Genomic DNA, 10,250 nt, shown 5'->3' on the forward strand with positions numbered 1-10,250 from the left:
GCGCCGCCGCCGCCTTAAAGCGGCGACGCCAGCCGCACCGAAGGAGGTGGGCCCCACCCAGCGCCCTCCTCCGCACCGCCGTTCTAGCATTCCCGCGGGCCAGACCTCCATGCCTAATCCCTCCCCTGGCCTGCCACTGGGCCGGTGACAGATCCCTACCACAGGTTCGAGAGGAATTAACAGTCAGAAGCCAGACCACGCATGATAATAATGGTGGTAGTATCCTAAGTATACTTAGAGGTTTTCAAAAACAGTTGGAAGGAGTCTCGGAGGCCAAGGGCCCACCTCACACCGCCTACGCCTGCGATGGTTGGCTGCTGATAAGAGCCCTCGGTCCGGGGTAAGACTGAGCTAAAAGAGCCCTGCTCAACAGTATAAAGCCTTCCCCATATTCCAGAGAGGTATCCCACCTCCCTGGCAACACCTAGTGAAGTCCTAAGGCCCCCATCCCCACCCCTAATCCAGGTCGTGGTCTAACTAGGACCCCCCCCACCCCCCTTGGGGTCCAGCGGCTGGGCAGAAGGACCACAGGCTCATCTGGGACACCACCTGGACTTTTCAGGAGCAGGTAAGTTGGGAGTGTCAAAGCCAGAGCTAGCTGGTATAAACACACTAATATTACCAGGTTCTGAAGCCAGAACGGCTGAAACTTGTACATGGTCACAAGGCGGGGGAGGGATGGAGCCAAGCGTTAGGACCCAGGTTTCCTGAATCCTAGACGGATGGATTTCACTGCCCCCTAGGGCCTCCTGGCTGGAGAGATGACTTCTTGCCCCCTCCCGCCTTCCCTATCAGTGTCCAGCTGCTGTTCCCCCGCTTCTACACTCACAGCTTTGTGATTAGCAAACAGTCCTGCCCAGTGCCCGGTATAGGCCTGCAGACTGAACCTTCCACTTGACCGGGGTGTGCAGGATTCCAGGAGTCCTGGAGTGGCCCAGGCATGGAGACTGGACCATGAAGAAGAGCCAGGCAGTGTTGGTGGAGGGTGATTCTGAAGGAGTTGCCCTCTGTCATACCCCACCCAGGGACCCGCATCCAGGAACAGTAGGGCCAACTGGATGCAGTGCTAGGGGCCTGGTCAGGCAGTAAGAGGCAAGGCCTGGCCTGGGGAGGAGGCTGGGGCTTTAGTCTCAGCTCCCCACCCCACCCTCTGGTTGTGTGATCTTGGTCAAATTCCGGTTCCTCAATTTCCCGTTTAGAAAATGAGGGGATTGAATAAGGTACATGGTTTCCAAAAGTTAATTTAGCAGGAGAATCTGTTTTTCAAATGGAATTTGAAGTAGAAAGCCGAAATAAAACAGGTAACAGTAGTGTTCCTGGGAAGAAGTGCAGGTCAGGGCCTTGCCCTGTCCCCACAGCTCCACCAGCCAGTACATCCCTGGGCCGCCTTGTGAGGCTTATGCTCTGGGGGAACCCCATTTGAAAAGCACTGAAACAGAGGCTCCCTCCAACACTGCGTTCTGGTCACAGTGAAGGAGCCATGAGTCCCGTCTCAGGGACCCCAGGCCCAGGGTCACAGTGTGACCACGGAGTGATGCCTAGGATGAGATATCAGCTTTTCACTTTTTCCCCAGGGGAAAGCAAAGGAGATGGGCCTTGGGCACAGCAAGAGAGATTAGTGTTAGCTTGCATTTCTGGCAATGGTGGTGGAAAGGATGGGGAGAAGGAAGTGGGAGGAGGACCCATGGCTCAGGAGAATGCTCTTGCCTTGATTAAAGATGAGCTTTCTTCCTCTGGGCAAGGCCAAGGGCAGCTCCAGAAGCAGAAGAGTGGCTTAAGCAGCCTCTGCAGGGCTCTGCCTCTGTGGACTTGCTTTGACTCTGGTTTGGGAGGATCTAGGGGCTGCGTGGGCATTTTGCTCTTCACCTAATAGCCATGTGGCGCGGAGAATGCTCGGAAATTATACCATCTGTTAATTATCCTTTGAATCAGGGTTGGGTAATGAGACTCTCATTTCTGCTGAAGGCCTAAACCAGCACATGGGGAAACTGCAGCTCTCCATTCATCTCTCTCCCTTTGTACCAAAATAAGCTTTCTGGGTGGGAGAGAGCCACAGCCTTGGCTCTGGATCATGTGTGGATCATGGTTCTGGAGCCTAGCACTGAGGCAGGGGCTGCCATGGAAGGCACAGGAACAGGAAGCCCCCCTTCTCGGTCCCCAGTGGCCTTTCTACCCGAGGGCAGACACGTTGGGGGATGCAAGGAACCCCCTCTTTTCATCTCCAAACATGTTTGGCAAATAGTCTTTCCTCTTCTCCCTGCCCTGACCCCAGGGGCACAGGATAGAGCTGCCTGTCCATGCACTGTCCCCTCCTCAGCTGCTTCCACCTCCTAAAAGCTGGAAGGAAACTTCCAAGTCTTCTGTGCACCACAGTGTCTCAGTCTAGGGCTTGCCCTGGTGGTGTCCTTCTTGACCCCTAGAAGGGCCACCTACTTCATGGAACTTTCCAGCTGTAAGGAACCTTCAGACCTCCCTCCTATGTGGGGGAAAATCAAGGTGCAGCAAGATCCTGGAGTCTGTTCAAAGGGAATTTACTGCTCTTCTAGGCCAAAGCTCCTGCTTTACCATGGAGGCTGGGAAGGCAAAGTGACCTGCTGGGATAGCCCCAGGCTCTCCCCCAGCTCTCCTGGGGCTTCCTCACCCAGGCTCCTTCCTGAGGGCCCCCCAGGCAGATGGAGAATACATTTTTGCATAAGGCCTGGCCCTGGCTCTCAGCTGAACAGGGTAGCATGGGTGAAGTGATCCAGGAGCAACTGAGACAGAAAAGGTTAAAGGAATTCAGAGGAGAGGGCAGTGAGAGTGGAGGAAATCCTCCAGGTCTTCCTGGAGGAGGTGGGACTTGGGCTGCATCTTGAATCAGAAACAGCAGTCCTGGCAAGAGGAATTCATAAGCAAATTCATTTAACCTGCAGGGCAAGGGTCTTCCCCAAGGTTACACAGCTCAGAAATGGCAGACCTGGGATTTGAACCCAGGCAATCTGGCTCCAGAGTCTCTGCTCTTAATGAATGAATGTGATGTGTCACCTTGGCTGAAGCCAAGATCGGGGTGGGTGTGTTGTGGCCCAGCACAGCGGAGGGGCAGACAAGGCCACATTTGGGAAGAATCAGGTGACCCTTGTCATGGGCTTGTGGGCTGAAACTCTAGGACCAATGGCCTGCTTGAACAGGGTATGGTTGGAGGCCGTGGAAGGGAAGGGTCCCCGTGACCTTTGCGGGGCAGGAAGGGGGGTTTCTCTGGCTGGAGAGAGGGGTGGGGAGATCCTGATTCCTCTGGGGCCTGATCCTGTTTCTGGGCTCAGTGCTGCCTTATAAAGGTCACAGAAATGGGAGGCGAGAGGTTGTCCCTGTGGAGCTTCAGACACTGCCATTCTGGGACTATAGGGTGGGGTAGGATGGAAGGGACCGGGAGCCGAAAGTTGGGGCAGGCCAAGACCTGAGTGTCTCCTGTCCACGCTTGCCTCGTGTGCCCGGTCCGCTTCCCTGCACTTTTCTCCACAGCTGAGGCTGTGCTCTCCTGAGTGTGGACACTGTCCTTTCTGGGCCCCCCACTCCGTGCCTGGCACTGAGGGGCACTCAGTCAGAGTTTTGAGGATACTTGGATTCTTCCTGTGGTTGCTTCCCCTCCAAACCAGTCTCCACTCAGCAGCCCAAGTCATTGTTTTTAAATCAATGAACATTTTTTAGATTTAAAAAATCTCTCCCCATTTTTTTATTTTGGAAAATGGCAAGTATTCAGAAAAATTGCCAGAATGGTACAATGCATCCCCAGATACCCTCCACCTAGATTCACTAATTGTTGACACTATGTTTTTCTCTCACAATTTTTAGAGAACGAAGTGAAAGTGAGGTGCAAACGTCATGGCGCCTCAAGCCTCTGGCCCTCAGCGTGCAGCTCCTGGGATCAGAGTCCTCTCCCACACCCCCACACGGTGGCTGCCGCACCCCGGACACGAATGGTGATTCCTGGTATCATCGAATATCCGGTCTAATCCAAATTCCTTGCTGTCTCTCGGACGTCTTTGATAGCTGCTTCTTTCAAACCAGAGGTTTATGCATTACCTTTGGTCATATGTCATTTTACTTTCCCTCCCTCCCTCCCTCCCTCCCTTCCTTCCTTGTGATAGTGACTGTTTAAGGAGTCCAGGCCAGTTTTCTTTTCTTCTTCTTCTTTTTTTAGATTTTATTTATTTATTTATTTATTTATTTATTTAGAGAGAGATCATGTGAGCGAGCATAGGGGGTAGGGGCAGAGGAAGAAGCAGGCTCCCCTCTGAGCAGGGAGCCCAAAACGGGGCTCGATCCCAGAACCCTGGGATCATGACCTGAGCCGAAGGCAGACGCTTAACTGACTGAGCCACCCAGGCGCCCATAGGACAGTTTACTTATTGGATGTGCCATATGCTGGATTTATCCGATGGAAAGACCCCTCATGGTGTCTTTCACAGAGTAATACTGCAAAGTCTGAATCTGAGCATGTTGCTCCCTTCCTGAAAATCTTGCACTGGGGCTTTTTGGATGTACTTGAATAAAAGCCAACTTCCTCATATTGGCCCACAAAGCCCCGAGGGGCCCAGCCTCCGCCCACTTCACTCTGTTCTGGGCACCCTGGCTTCCTTCCAGCTGTTGAATATGGTAGTCTTAAATATCCCCTTTTTGATGGCACATATTACAAGTTATAATTACATGAAGTATTTATTTGTTAATTTATTTGGTTGACATCTGTCTTTGCCACTAGCAATAAGCTCCAGAGGAGCAGAGAGAACACGTGTGTCTCGAACACTACCACCTAGCATGGTACCTGACACATAGTAGACAGTAAATACTGGTTAAATGAATGGATAGATGAATGGATGGATGGATGGCGTACAGGAGTAACGAGGTGTTTGTCCATTCCTGGAGCTACCATCTGGGAGGCCAGTCGGGTCTCTGGGCTCCTCGGCGGACAGCCCTGAACTCATTCACTTTAACCAGAAAACTGTCTTCTCAATGCCAGGTGCAGCCAGGATTTGTAGGCCTGATGTCCCAGCCAAGTTAGATAGACTTTCTTTGAGGCTCATTAAAAGATGGCACTGGATGCCTTAACCTAGCAATAGGTTCAACCCACAGTGCTACACTATTTGCTGAGGGTGGCTCAGTAGGCCCAGCATTCCATATGACTGAGGTACAGTCCATCAAAGATCCAGCTGAGATCATTTTTGGCCCTGAGCACAGAGGGGAAGAGATGGAGCCTGGGGCTGAGCTATGAGCAGCATATCCCAAAGCAACATCTACAATAAGTTAATTGTTAAGTGTATCAGAGCAGGCCCAGGAGAGAGCCCTGTCTGGCCCTAACCATGTTCCAGGCACCAAGCTACGTGTGAGAGGTACACAAATGAACAAGACTCCAGCCCTGGCCTCCAGGAGCAACCAGTCTAATGTGGACAGAGACAGATGCGGTGGTAGAGCTGTATTTGTTAATATTTCTGTGTGGGGCTGGAGGAGTTAGGGAAGGTTTTGGAAAAGAGGTGGGGAAGGAGGAATTCACAGAGTGGCAGGAGGAGAGGACATCCCCTCGGAGGGAACAGCATGGCCAATACAGAAGGGTGCAAGGCGTGGTCAGTGCTGGGAGAGGTGCGTAGTTAGGTGGGGCTGGAGCTCAGAGCTCATGGTTAGGATAAGAAGGGGAGAAGAGCCTGCTAATCTGAACTGTGGCCACACTGTGAAGAATGTGGGCCCTGGCTGAGAAGTCTGGGCTTTATCTGATGAGTTGAGAGAGCCATCTGAAGCGTGTGGGCAGGGGAGGGCCGCCGGCGGCATGGCGAATAGTCCCCCTGAAGGAGGGGCTGGGGGCGCAGCCCAGCAGGAGGCACCTGTCACAACAGTCCAGGCGGAGAGCCAGTGTTGCGGCTGAGGGACACGTTGCCGAGGGGGTAGATCTGAGCGACCAAGGGACTCTGCGACTGTGAGGCAGGCCGCTGGGGATGAGGAGGAGGAGGTGGTCCGGTGGGAGTCCCAGGGGTTTGTTTTGGGTGCCTGAACACCCAGAGGAGGGAGGGAGCAGAGGATCAGCTAGGGAGTTAGACTTTGAGATCCTGCTGGAGATGTGTGTGTTGGGGGGGAGGGGAGTGGAGCTGGAGATGCATGGTGGGAGATGGCAGATTTGGGATGTGAACTAGGAGAGCATGCAGACAAAGAGCAGAAGAGAGCCCAGGGGAGCCAGCATTTAGGGGCAGGTACAATCTCCTGATCCTCCTTGCTCCTCTACCCTCAACTCAACATCCCCTTGTTCTCTGCACTCCAGCTGTTCAGGCCTTCTTCCTGCTCCTTCATGTGGTTCCCTCTGTCTGGAACATTCCACCTTCTCTCTGACGGGGTGGGCACTAGGAGGGCCGGGAATGCTGATGAGGTAGCAGAGCCTACAAGTGTCTGCTGCTTATTTATCTTTGAGGGAAAGGAACCAGATGGGATCTGAATTTGACAGCAGAGGCAGGGCGGCAGCAAGGCTGTTTTAAGATGGGGAAACTAAGCAGGTCGGTACTGAGGGGAATGGGTGAGGAGGGGAGAGACGAGAGGAGAGGGAGGTTCAAGAGAGAGCTAGCTGATGAGCAGGGACTCGGGGATACCAAATGGCCGTGGGATCCAGGGAACAAGTAGACAAGGAGGAAGAGTAGAGAAAGAGAAAAAGAAAGAAAAGAAAAAAGAAAGAAAAAGAAAGAAAGAAAAAGAAAAAAAATATATATGGGTTTTTTATGCTCTGAAACAAGATGGAAGGAGGAAAGGATGAACGTTACTCTAAACGGAAGCTTAATTCTTCCCTTTCTTCAGGGTTTAAAAAACAAGTCTCCCTGAAGGGTCGCACCATCTTATTAGCAATTTACACCTCAATGAAAATAATTTTCCAGACCAGTTCTAACAGCAGGTTTAAGTGGGGGGAGGGAAGTCGAAGTCTTGTGGAGGGACCCAGACTGCTCTCCAAAATGCAGGGCTTGTCAGCCAACCAATCAGAGCAGCGAAAGAGAGCAACTTCCCCTCAGAAAAGGGGGCTTCCCCCCAATCGGCAGTCGCTGGGACCCCCGGGACCTAGGGGTTGGGACCCCGCAAGGTTGGCGTCCCAGTCTCCTTTCCGGCAGGTCTGTGGGGAGCAGCCCCGCACCCGCTTCTGCAAGGAGAACCTGCCTGCAGCACCCCCGCCCCCCCCGGGGGGTGCTCTTAAAAGGGCAACGTCAGAGGCAGTGGTGTCCACTCCACCAGGACCTCCCCCGGACACGATGCAGGGTTGCACCCCCCTTTTGTGTGTAGCTGGGAGGAGCTTTTGGGGAACCCCATGCTGGGAGGTGATTGGGGGAGTGGCACAGGCCCCTCATTCTGGCACAGGCTCTGACATGCAGCACATTTCTCTAGGGCCCATCCCAGCTCTGCCTGTCAGACTCATCCTGGGAGGGCAGCCAGGGCTGCCCCAGGCCCCCAGCGGGAGGTATGGGGGAGGTCGAGGGGAGAGTAGGCGTTCTTAGGACCCTGGGTACCCCGGGAAAACTCGAGCGAAGGAAAAGCAGGACAAGTCGCCGGGAAAGCGTCCGATCCCAGGAGGGGCTTCACCATTGCAGTGTTCGGCTCCTTGGTGGCTGATAAACTGAACTTCTCAGCGGTCTGTGAGCTCATGCAGGCCCCTTGGTCTCACATTGGTCCCCTGGCTCTTTAGAATTTCCTTCTGGAAGTCTGGCTTCTAGTTGTCTCTATCTCTTGGTAGAGAGGCCAGGTGCCTCCTCTCTTGCCTGAAGCACCCAGACCTGCTTCTTGGGCCCGGAATTCCTGGGTGTGGGAACTAAAGGTTGGTGAGGGACCCAGGGCTCTGACTCACTCCACCAGGCCCGTGGGGTTGTTTGCTAACCGAGGTAGTAAGCTGGGTAGCTGAGGTTTGGGGATGGGGCAGCTCAGGGTGCCAGGGATGAGGGCATCAGCTGTGGGTTGCGGAGGCAACTGCTAGGGTGGAGTCAAGGTTATCTGGGACTGTTCCCAAGTGCTTAGCGTCTAGGCCAGCCTTCCATCCTAAACAAGGCTTGCATCAGCCCCATCCCACTGCTCCAGGGAGGGAAGGAGTCTGGTTTTCAGCTCCCCTGGGAGCAAGAAAAGCCACACCTTTCCCAATGACTGTGAGTTCTTTGAGAGCAAGGACTGTGTCCCATTCTTTCTGGAAGCCCTGCTCCTAATCATGCCTGCCTACTGGCATGTTCCTGTGTGAGCTGTAAGGAAGAACCTCAGCCACAGGGTCATCCTTTCCCTCACAACGGTTTTTTTCTCCTCTGGCTCCAGCAGTAAGAAAGGGGTACAGATCTGCTAACAGAGTCAGCTACTTTCCAGGACTCCACTCATTCCTTTTCACTAGGCAGGCTCCCAGGCCTGTCCACACACTCACCCAGCCACAGGGCAGGTAGGGGAGGGTTGGCACGGGAGCTGGGCTGCCAGCAACACAGGGCAGGAGGCTCTGCATGAAGCAGTAGGGAGTCTAGGTTCCAGGGGCCAAAGGCTCCAGAAAACTGGTCAGGTGAGAAGGTATTTCAGCCAGTGCAGGGAGGGGGAGGGGGCCAGGGGGGTCTGGAGCCGGGCCAGGCCCCTCCAGGCTGAGCCCCAGCTTCTGCCCTCCCACAGTGCTGAGGGCCACAGAGAAAAGCAGTGCCTCCTGGTGGAAGAAAGGCCCCAGGCACGAGGAGCAGAAGAGGGTAGCAGTAGGGAGCAGAGGAGGGAGCTAGAGGGACCTCTAAGGCTAGCTGGGGGTGTTCAGAACCACTTGGAAGTTTCTAACCCTAAAGCCCAATGGGCTTTTCGGAGGGGGAAGAAGGGTGTGTGGTGGTGACCCAGACCACCCTCCCGACACTGTATAAACTGCTTTTCTTCAAACCGAATAGCAAAGGCTATAGGAATGTCCACTTCTGGTCCTTCTGAGTACCTGGGAGCAGCTTGTTCTTGTGTCTTCTTGTCCTGGCTTTGTCATCCCAGAGCCGAGGGCAACAGGTTACAGCAGAGGCAGGCTGGTTGAGCCTAGCTGTAGCAAGAGAGCCACCGCGGTCACCCTTTCAGGTGGCCCAGTTTTGACAGGGTTTCCACGAGCAAGATTAACAGGATCAGCCTCAAGTCCCCATTGAAGACCAAGCACACAGCCTCCTTCGTGGGTGCCAAGCTCCGGCAGGCCTGGCGAAGTTGCAGCTTAGGGACTAAGGAAGCAGAGATGAAGCTCCTAAGTGAAAGACCAGTTTGGAGCCCTGCCCTCATTTCCCAAAGAAATGCAAGCACTGAGCACTGCTGAGGAGTGGGGACTCCTGGCTCCCACCTGGCCCTGCTGTCTCATCTCCCTTACCTGCCTTGTACCCTGTCTTCTGTGTGATGGAAGAGGTATAATCACATCCCCACCCTCTCATCTGGGACTGTCACAAAGATAAAAGCGATCAGCTATAGGAAGTATTTTAGGCTCCTAGGAGTAAAGCACTATACTAACATAAGGTGTTATTAAAGTAAAGTGTTTGTAGATTGCAGATGAAAGGCAGCAAGTAAACAAAGAGCCTAACCATCACCCTCCCCAGAGAAAGGGTGAACTGGCCATTAGGGCAACAGGGGGAGCGCCAGAGAAAGGAGAAAAGAGTTTTCCTCCCTCCCCTCTGCTCTGTTGGTTGGTCTTCCACTTGGGGATGACTGGGCAAGAGAAGCAGCTGTTAATAAGGCCCCAACTTGCGCTCCTGAATCTGGGGTCTCTGCAGGATTAAACACAGTCTCATCTTTCTTGAGGTCCTGCAAGCCTCCTGCCCTTCCCATGGAGCCCTTCCTAGGGAACAGAAGCGCTAGGAGGCTTATTATGTCAACTCTGGCCTCTAAGCTAGTCCTACCTGCCTTTTTTTTTTTTTTTGTAAAGATTTTTCCATTTATTCATTTAAGATAGAGAGAGAGTGCGAGAGCAAAAGCAGGGGGGAGGGTCAGAGGGAGAGGGAGAAGCAGACTCCCCGCTGAGCAGGGAGCCCAACATGGGGCATCTCAATCCCAGGACCCCGGGATCATGACCTGAGCCGAAGGCACTCAACTGACTAAACCACCCAGGCGCCCCTTCCTCACTGCTTTTAAGCAGGGGTGAATTTACACAGGAGGGTCTGGCCCCTGTCCTGCAAGCTTGTGTGTCTAAGACTCGAAGTTTTCACTTTCCCCTTAAGCCTTTCCTAAATCTAATCTAAATCTTCTTTAGAAGGAAAAGCAGAAATGAGCGTGGTTCCAGGGAGAATTGTCAGAGA

At 53.6% G+C, this 10,250-nt stretch overlaps 1 long non-coding RNA gene across 1 annotated transcript; it reads left to right on the forward strand.

Annotated features, from left to right (window-relative positions):
* Positions 1-83: 83 nt before the first annotated feature.
* LOC118546855 (uncharacterized) lies at positions 84-4,041 on the forward strand. Its single transcript, XR_004922809.2, has 3 exons — positions 84-340; positions 466-568; positions 3,829-4,041. It is a non-coding gene; the product is annotated as an uncharacterized LOC118546855 (long non-coding RNA).
* The last annotated feature ends 6,209 nt before the right edge of the window (positions 4,042-10,250 follow it).

This window comes from Halichoerus grypus, chromosome 5 (assembly GCF_964656455.1).
Source record: "Halichoerus grypus chromosome 5, mHalGry1.hap1.1, whole genome shotgun sequence".
NCBI classification, from domain to species: Eukaryota; Metazoa; Chordata; class Mammalia; order Carnivora; family Phocidae; genus Halichoerus; species Halichoerus grypus.